Consider the following 7500-nt stretch of genomic DNA (forward strand, 5'->3'; position numbering starts at 1 on the left):
ACCAGGCCGCTCGCGTCTCTCGCCTTCATTTTTCGACACAAGCGCCTGAGGAGGGACGCCACCCCTCCCCTTTGCGTCAAGAGACCACCCCACCGGCCTCTGACTGATTCTTAGAACGGACGGAAAGAGTCGGGCAAGCCTGTCAAAGCTTTGAGCGAATGTCAAAAGCTTTAGACTTCCGCGAACTCTCCGGCTTGCACTGAGACGCGAGGTCGATGTGCTAAGCACCACGGGGCCCCTTTCGCCTGCAGGTCCCGAGCCGCCAACATGTTCTTCGTATCGTGTTCTCCAATCCTGGGTGACGGGCACCGCAGGGAGGCAGAGCCATCGCACTTGCCGGGTGGCAGAGGAAGGACCGGACTATGTACAATAGCGGCCAACGACTCCCAGAGCCGGTAGTGCGGCGTCTGCTCTCAGCCTAAGAGGCTTCTGGGAGTGCTCAGGCAAGGGTCAGCCTGCACCCTTGCTGGCAGCACCCAGGGGAACCAGGACGCTTGCATCTCTCGCCTTCATTTTCGACACAAGCGCCTGAGGAGGGACGCCACCCCTCCCCTTGCGTCAAGAGACCTCCCCACCGGCCTCTGACTGATTCTTAGAACGGACGGAAAGAGTCGGGCAAGCCTGTCAAAGCTTTGAGCGAATGTCAAAAGCTTTAGACTTCCGCGAACTCTCCGGCTTGCACTGAGACGCGAGGTCGATGTGCTAAGCACCACGGGGCCCCTTTCGCCTGCAGGTCCCGAGCCGCCAACATGTTCTTAGTATCGTGTTCTCCAAACCTGGGTGACGGGCACCGCAGGGAGGCAGAGCCATCGCACTTGCCGGGTGGCAGAGGAAGGACCGGACTATGTACAATAGCGGCCAACGACTCCCAGAGCCGGTAGTGCGGCGTCTGCTCTCAGCCTAAGAGGCTTCTGGGAGTGCTCAGGCAAGGGTCAGCCTGCACCCTTGCTGGCAGCACCCAGGGGAACCAGGACGCTTGCATCTCTCGCCTTCATTTTCGACACAAACGCCTGAGGAGGGAAGCCAACCCTCCGTGTGTCAAGAGACCGTCCCCGCCCCGGCCTCCGACTGATTCTTAGAACGGACGGAAAGAGTCAGGCAAGCCTGTTAAGACTTCCGCGAACTCTCCGGCTTGCACTGAGACGCGAGGTCGATGTGCTCAGCACCACGGGGCCCCTTTCGCCTGCAGGTCCCGAGCCGCCAACATGTTCTAAGTATCGTGTTCTCCAAACCTGGGTGACGGGCACCGCAGGGAGGCAGAGCCATCGCACTTGCCGGGTGGCAGAGGAAGGACCGGACTATGTACAATAGCGGCCAACGACTCCCAGAGCCGGTAGTGCGGCGCCTGCTCTCAGCCTAAGAGGCTTTTGGGAGTGCTCAGGCAAGGGTCAGCCTGCACCCTTGCTGGCAGCACCCAGGGGAACCAGGACGCTTGCATCTCTCGCCTTCATTTTCGACACAAACGCCTGAGGAGGGAAGCCAACCCTCCGTGTGTCAAGAGACCGTCCCCGCCCCGGCCTCCGACTGATTCTTAGAACGGACGGAAAGAGTCAGGCAAGCCTGTTAAGACTTCCGCGAACTCTCCGGCTTGCACTGAGACGCGAGGTCGATGTGCTCAGCACCACGGGGCCCCCTTCGCCTGCAGGTCCCGAGCCGCCAACATGTTCTAAGTATCGTGTTCCCCAAACCTGGGTGACGAGCACCGCAGGGAGGCAGAGCCATCGCACTTGCCGGGTGGCAGAGGACGGACCGGACTATGTACAATAGCGGCCAACGACTCCCAGAGCCGGTAGTGCGGCGCCTGCTCTCAGCTTAAGAGGCTTTTGGGAGTGCTCAGGCAAGGGTCAGCCTGCACCCTTGCTGGCAGCACCCAGGGGAACCAGGACGCTTGCATCTCTCGCCTTCATTTTCGACACAAACGCCTGAGGAGGGAAGCCAACCCTCCGTGTGTCAAGAGACCGTCCCCGCCCCGGCCTCCGACTGATTCTTAGAACGGACGGAAAGAGTCAGGCAAGCCTGTCAAAGATTTGAGCAGATGTCAAAATCTTTTAAGACTTCCGCGAACTCTCCGGCTTGCACTGAGACCCGAGGTCGATGTGCTCAGCACCACGGGGCCCCTTTCGCCTGCAGGTCCCGAGCCGCCAACATGTTCTAAGTATCGTGTTCCCCAAACCTGGGTGACGAGCACCGCAGGGCGGCAGAGCCATCGCACTTGCCGGGTGGCAGAGGAAGGACCGGACTATGTACAATAGCGGCCAACCACTCCCAGAGCCGGTAGTGCGGCGTGCGAGGTCTGCTCTCAGCGGAAGAGGGTTTTGGGAATGCTCAGGCAAGGGCCAGCCTGCACCCTTCCTGGCCGCTCCCACGGGAACCAGGCTACTTGCAATCCTTTCCCCAATAGCAAGTGCCTTTTGGAGGGACGGCCGGAGTCAACGTGGGGTTTGCCCGCCCTCCAAAGTGTCAAGAGACCGCCGCACAGGCCTCTGACTGATTCTTAGAACAGGCAGCAAGAGTTGGGTAAGTCTGTCGAAAATTTGACAAAGTGTCAAAAATTAGACTTCCGAGAGCTCTTGGGCATGCACACAGGCCTGTCATTCAAGTGCTCTGCCCGCGGAACCGTTTTTCGGATGCCTTTCAAAGTGGTCCCGCGCCGCCATTTTGTTCTAAAAATCGTGTTCCCAGAAATCTCCGGGTACCCCGCCAACCTCACTGTGTCACAATGTCAAGTGGCACTGAATGGGTCTGAATTTCAAATTCGACTGCTTCGCTCTGGAACTCGAACCGGCAAAACCGTTTGGATTTTTCCCGGTCCAGACTTCCGCGGCAGACAAAGTTAAAGTTTTCGGGCTGCAGACTCAAAACGACATCTGGCCAACCGCCGGGCTCAATTCGCCCAGTTCCTCCGGCACTTCGGAACTCATGTTCGGCATGAGTTTTTGAATCTTTCCCGATGCTTCGGCATTTTCCTCCGCTGACACTTAGAATATTTTTCACACTTGGCCGAAAATTTTTCTAAGTTTTTCTGGTTACTGATTTCTTCTTTTCGGGCATTTTTCTAAGTTTTCTTGGTTACTCATTTCTCATTTTCAAACATTTTTCTAAGTTTTTCTGGTTACTGATTTCTTCTTTTTGGGCATTTTTCTAAGTTTTCTTGGTTACTCATTTCTCATTTTCAAACATTTTTCTAAGTTTTTCTGGTTACTCATTTCTCATTTTCAAACATTTTTCTAAGTTTTTCTGGTTACTGATTTCTTCTTTTTGGGCATTTTTCTAAGTTTTCTTGGTTACTCATTTCTCATTTTCAAACATTTTTCTAAGTTTTTCTGGTTACTGATTTCTTCTTTTTGGGCATTTTTCTAAGTTTTCTTGGTTACTCATTTCTCATTTTCAAACATTTTTCTAAGTTGTTCTGGTTACTCATTTCTCATTTTCAAACATTTTTCTAAGTTTTTCTGGTTACTGATTTCTTCTTTTTGGGCATTTTTCTAAGTTTTCTTGGTTACTCATTTCTCATTTTCAAACATTTTTCTAAGTTTTTCTGGTTACTGATTTCTTCTTTTTGGGCATTTTTCTAAGTTTTCTTGGTTACTCATTTCTCATTTTCAAACATTTTTCTAAGTTTTTCTGGTTACTCATTTCTCATTTTCAAACATTTTTCTAAGTTTTTCTGGTTACTGATTTCTTCTTTTTGGGCATTTTTCTAAGTTTTCTTGGTTACTCATTTCTCATTTTCAAACATTTTTCTAAGTTTTTCTGGTTACTGATTTCTTCTTTTTGGGCATTTTTCTAAGTTTTCTTGGTTACTCATTTCTCATTTTCAAACATTTTTCTAAGTTTTTCTGGTTACTCATTTCTGCTTTTCCAACGTTTTACTAAGTTTTGCTGGTTACTGAGTTCACACTTTTAAACATTTTCGGGCATTTTTCTACGTTTTTCATGTTACTCATTTAGCACTTTCAGGCACTTTCCTATGCTTTCCTGCTTACTGATTTCACACTTTTAAGCATCTTCGGGCATGTTCCCTAAGTTTTGCAGTTCATTCGTTTGGGACAGTCAGGCAACTTTCCTAAGCTTTCCTGGTAACCGAATTCACATTGTTGAGAACTTTGGAACCCTTCCCTAAGCTGTGCTGGTTACTCACTTTACCTCTTCAGACACTTGCCCCCGTTGTGACAGAGACCACTTCCCGACTCGGGAAATGCACCAAATTCGGCCTGAACTCAGAGGGCAGTCCCCCCTCGAAGGCGTGGAAGTCGGCAGAATCGCCGGGTCAAATCCGGCTGAGCTACCCGGCTTGGAAGCCTCAAAGTCGGTATGAGCTGTCAGGTTCACTCCCATCCCCGTTTGGACCACTTCCCGACTCGGGAAATTCACCAAATTCGGCCTGAACTCAGAGGACAGTCCCCCCTCGAAGGCGTGACAGTCGGCAGAACCGCCGGATCAAATCCGGCTGAGCTACCCGGCCCCGAAGCCTCAAAGTCGGTAAGAGCTGTCAGGTTCTCTCCCATCCCCGTTTGGACCACTTCCCGACTCGGGAAATTCACCAAATTCGGCCTGAACTTATACAACAGTCCCCCCTCGAAGGCGTGACAGTCGGCAGAACCGCCGGATCAAATCCGGTTGAGCTACCCGGCTTGGAAGCCCCAAAGTCGGTAAGAGCTGTCAGGTTCACTCCCATCCCCGTTTGGACCACTTCCCGACTCGGGAAATTCACCAAATTCGGCCTGAACTTATACAACAGTCCCCCCTCGAAGGCGTGACAGTCGCTAGAACCGCCGGATCAAATCCGGTTGAGCTACCCGGCTTGGAAGCCCCAAAGTCGGTAAGAGCTGTCAGGTTCACTCCCATCCCCGTTTGGACCACTTCCCGACTTAGGAAATTCACCAAATTCGGCCTGAACTTAGAGGAGAGTCCCCGCTCGAAGGCGTGGCAGTCGGCAGAATCGCCGGGTCAAATCCGACTGAGCTACCCGGCCCCGAAGCCTCAATGTCGGTAAGAGCTGTCAGGTTCACTCCCATCCCCGTTTGGACCACTTCCCGACTCGGGAAATTCACCAAATTCGGCCTGAACTTAGACAACAGTCCCCCCTCGAAGCCGTGGCAGTCGCTAGAACCGCCGGATCAAATCCGGTTGAGCTACCCGGCTTGGAAGCCCCAAAGTCGGTATGAGCTGTCAGGTTCACTCCCATCCCCGTTTGGACCACTTCCCGACTTAGGAAAATCACCAAATTCGGCCTGAACTCAGAGGGCAGGCCCCCCTCGAAGGCCAGGCATTCGGCAGAACCGCCGGGTCAAATCCGACTGTGCTACCCGGCCCCAAAGCCTCAAAGTTGGTATGAGCAGTTAGGTTCACTCCCATCCCCGTTTGGACCACTTCCCGACTTAGGAAATTCACCAAATTCGGCCTGAACTTAGAGGAGAGTCCCCGCTCGAAGGCGTGGAAGTCGGCAGAATCGCCGGGTCAAATCCGACTGAGCTACCCGGCCCCGAAGCCTCAATGTCGGTAAGAGCTGTCAGGTTCACTCCCATCCCCGTTTGGACCACTTCCCGACTCGGGAAATTCACCAAATTCGGCCTGAACTTAGACAACAGTCCCCCCTCGAAGCCGTGGCAGTCGCTAGAACCGCCGGATCAAATCCGGTTGAGCTACCCGGCTTGGAAGCCCCAAAGTCGGTATGAGCTGTCAGGTTCACTCCCATCCCCGTTTGGACCACTTCCCGACTTAGGAAAATCACCAAATTCGGCCTGAACTCAGAGGGCAGGCCCCCCTCGAAGGCCAGGCATTCGGCAGAACCGCCGGGTCAAATCCGACTGTGCTACCCGGCCCAAAGCCTCAAAGTTGGTATGAGCAGTTAGGTTCACTCCCAAACCCGTTGGGACCACTTCCCGACTTAGGAAATTCACCAAATTCGGCCTGAACTTAGACAACAGTCCCCCCTCGAAGGCGTGACAGTCGGTAGAACCGCCGGGTCAAATCCGGCTGAGCTACCCGATTTGGAAGCCTTCAACACAAAACCCATCCGGCAATGCCACTCAAAAAGGGCCCAAATTCAGAAACACCCCCTTCAATAGGTACCACTTCCTCGGAGACACTACCGGGACACGCTCCCCTCGGCGAAAATTAAGCCCCCACCACTAACTGAAGCCAACCGCAGCCCCAACTTCAACGGAGAAATCAGTAACCAATTCAAAAATGCACTTGGTTACTGATTTGTACTGCTTCAAAAATATTCTAAGTGTCGCTGGTTACTGATTTGTACTGCTTCAAAAATATTCTAAGTGTCAGTGGTTACTGATTTGTACTGCTCCAAAAATATTCTAAGTGTCAGTGGTTACTGATTTGTACTGCTTCAAAAATATTCTAAGTGTCAGTGGTTACTGATTTGTACTGCTCCAAAAATATTCTAAGTGTCGCTGGTTACTGATTTGTACTGCTTCAAAAATATTCTAAGTGTCAGCGGTTACTGATTTGTACTGCTTCAAAAATATTCTAAGTGTCAGTGGTTACTGATTTGTACTGCTTCAAAAATATTCTAAGTGTCGCTGGTTACTGTTGTGTACTGCTTCAAAAATATTCTAAGTGTCAGTGGTTACTGATTTGTACTGCTTCAAAAATATTCTAAGTGTCAGTGGTTACTGATTTGTACTGCTCCAAAAATATTCTAAGTGTCGCTGGTTACTGATTTGTACTGCTTCAAAAATATTCTAAGTGTCAGTGGTTACTGATTTGTACTGCTTCAAAAATATTCTAAGTGTCGCTGGTTACTGATTTGTACTGCTTCAAAAATATTCTAAGTGTCAGTGGTTACTGATTTGTACTGCTTCAAAAATATTCTAAGTGTCGCTGGTTACTGATTTGTACTGCTCCAAAAATATTCTAAGTGTCGCTGGTTACTGATTTGTACTGCTTCAAAAATATTCTAAGTGTCGCTGGTTACTGATTTGTACTGCTCCAAAAATATTCTAAGTGTCGCTGGTTACTGATTTGTACTGCTTCAAAAATATTCTAAGTGTCGCTGGTTACTGATTTGTACTGCTTCAAAAATATTCTAAGTGTCAGTGGTTACTGATTTGTACTGCTTCAAAAATATTCTAAGTGTCGCTGGTTACTGATTTGTACTGACTCAAAAATATTCTAAGTGGGGCTGGTTACTGATTTGTACTGCTCCAAAAATATTCTAAGTGTCGCTGGTTACTGATGTTGTACTGCTTCAAAAATATTCTAAGTGTCAGCGGTTACTGATTTGTACTGCTTCAAAAATATTCTAAGTGTCAGTGGTTACTGATTTGTACTGCTTCAAAAATATTCTAAGTGTCGCTGGTTACTGATTTGTACTGCTTCAAAAATATTCTAAGTGTCAGTGGTTACTGATTTGTACTGCTCCAAAAATATTCTAAGTGTCGCTGGTTACTGATTTGTACTGCTTCAAAAATATTCTAAGTGTCAGCGGTTACTGATTTGTACTGCTTCAAAAATATTCTAAGTGTCAGTGGTTACTGA

This window comes from Hemiscyllium ocellatum (assembly GCF_020745735.1).
Source record: "Hemiscyllium ocellatum isolate sHemOce1 chromosome 15 unlocalized genomic scaffold, sHemOce1.pat.X.cur. SUPER_15_unloc_2, whole genome shotgun sequence".
NCBI lineage: Eukaryota > Metazoa > Chordata > Chondrichthyes > Orectolobiformes > Hemiscylliidae > Hemiscyllium > Hemiscyllium ocellatum.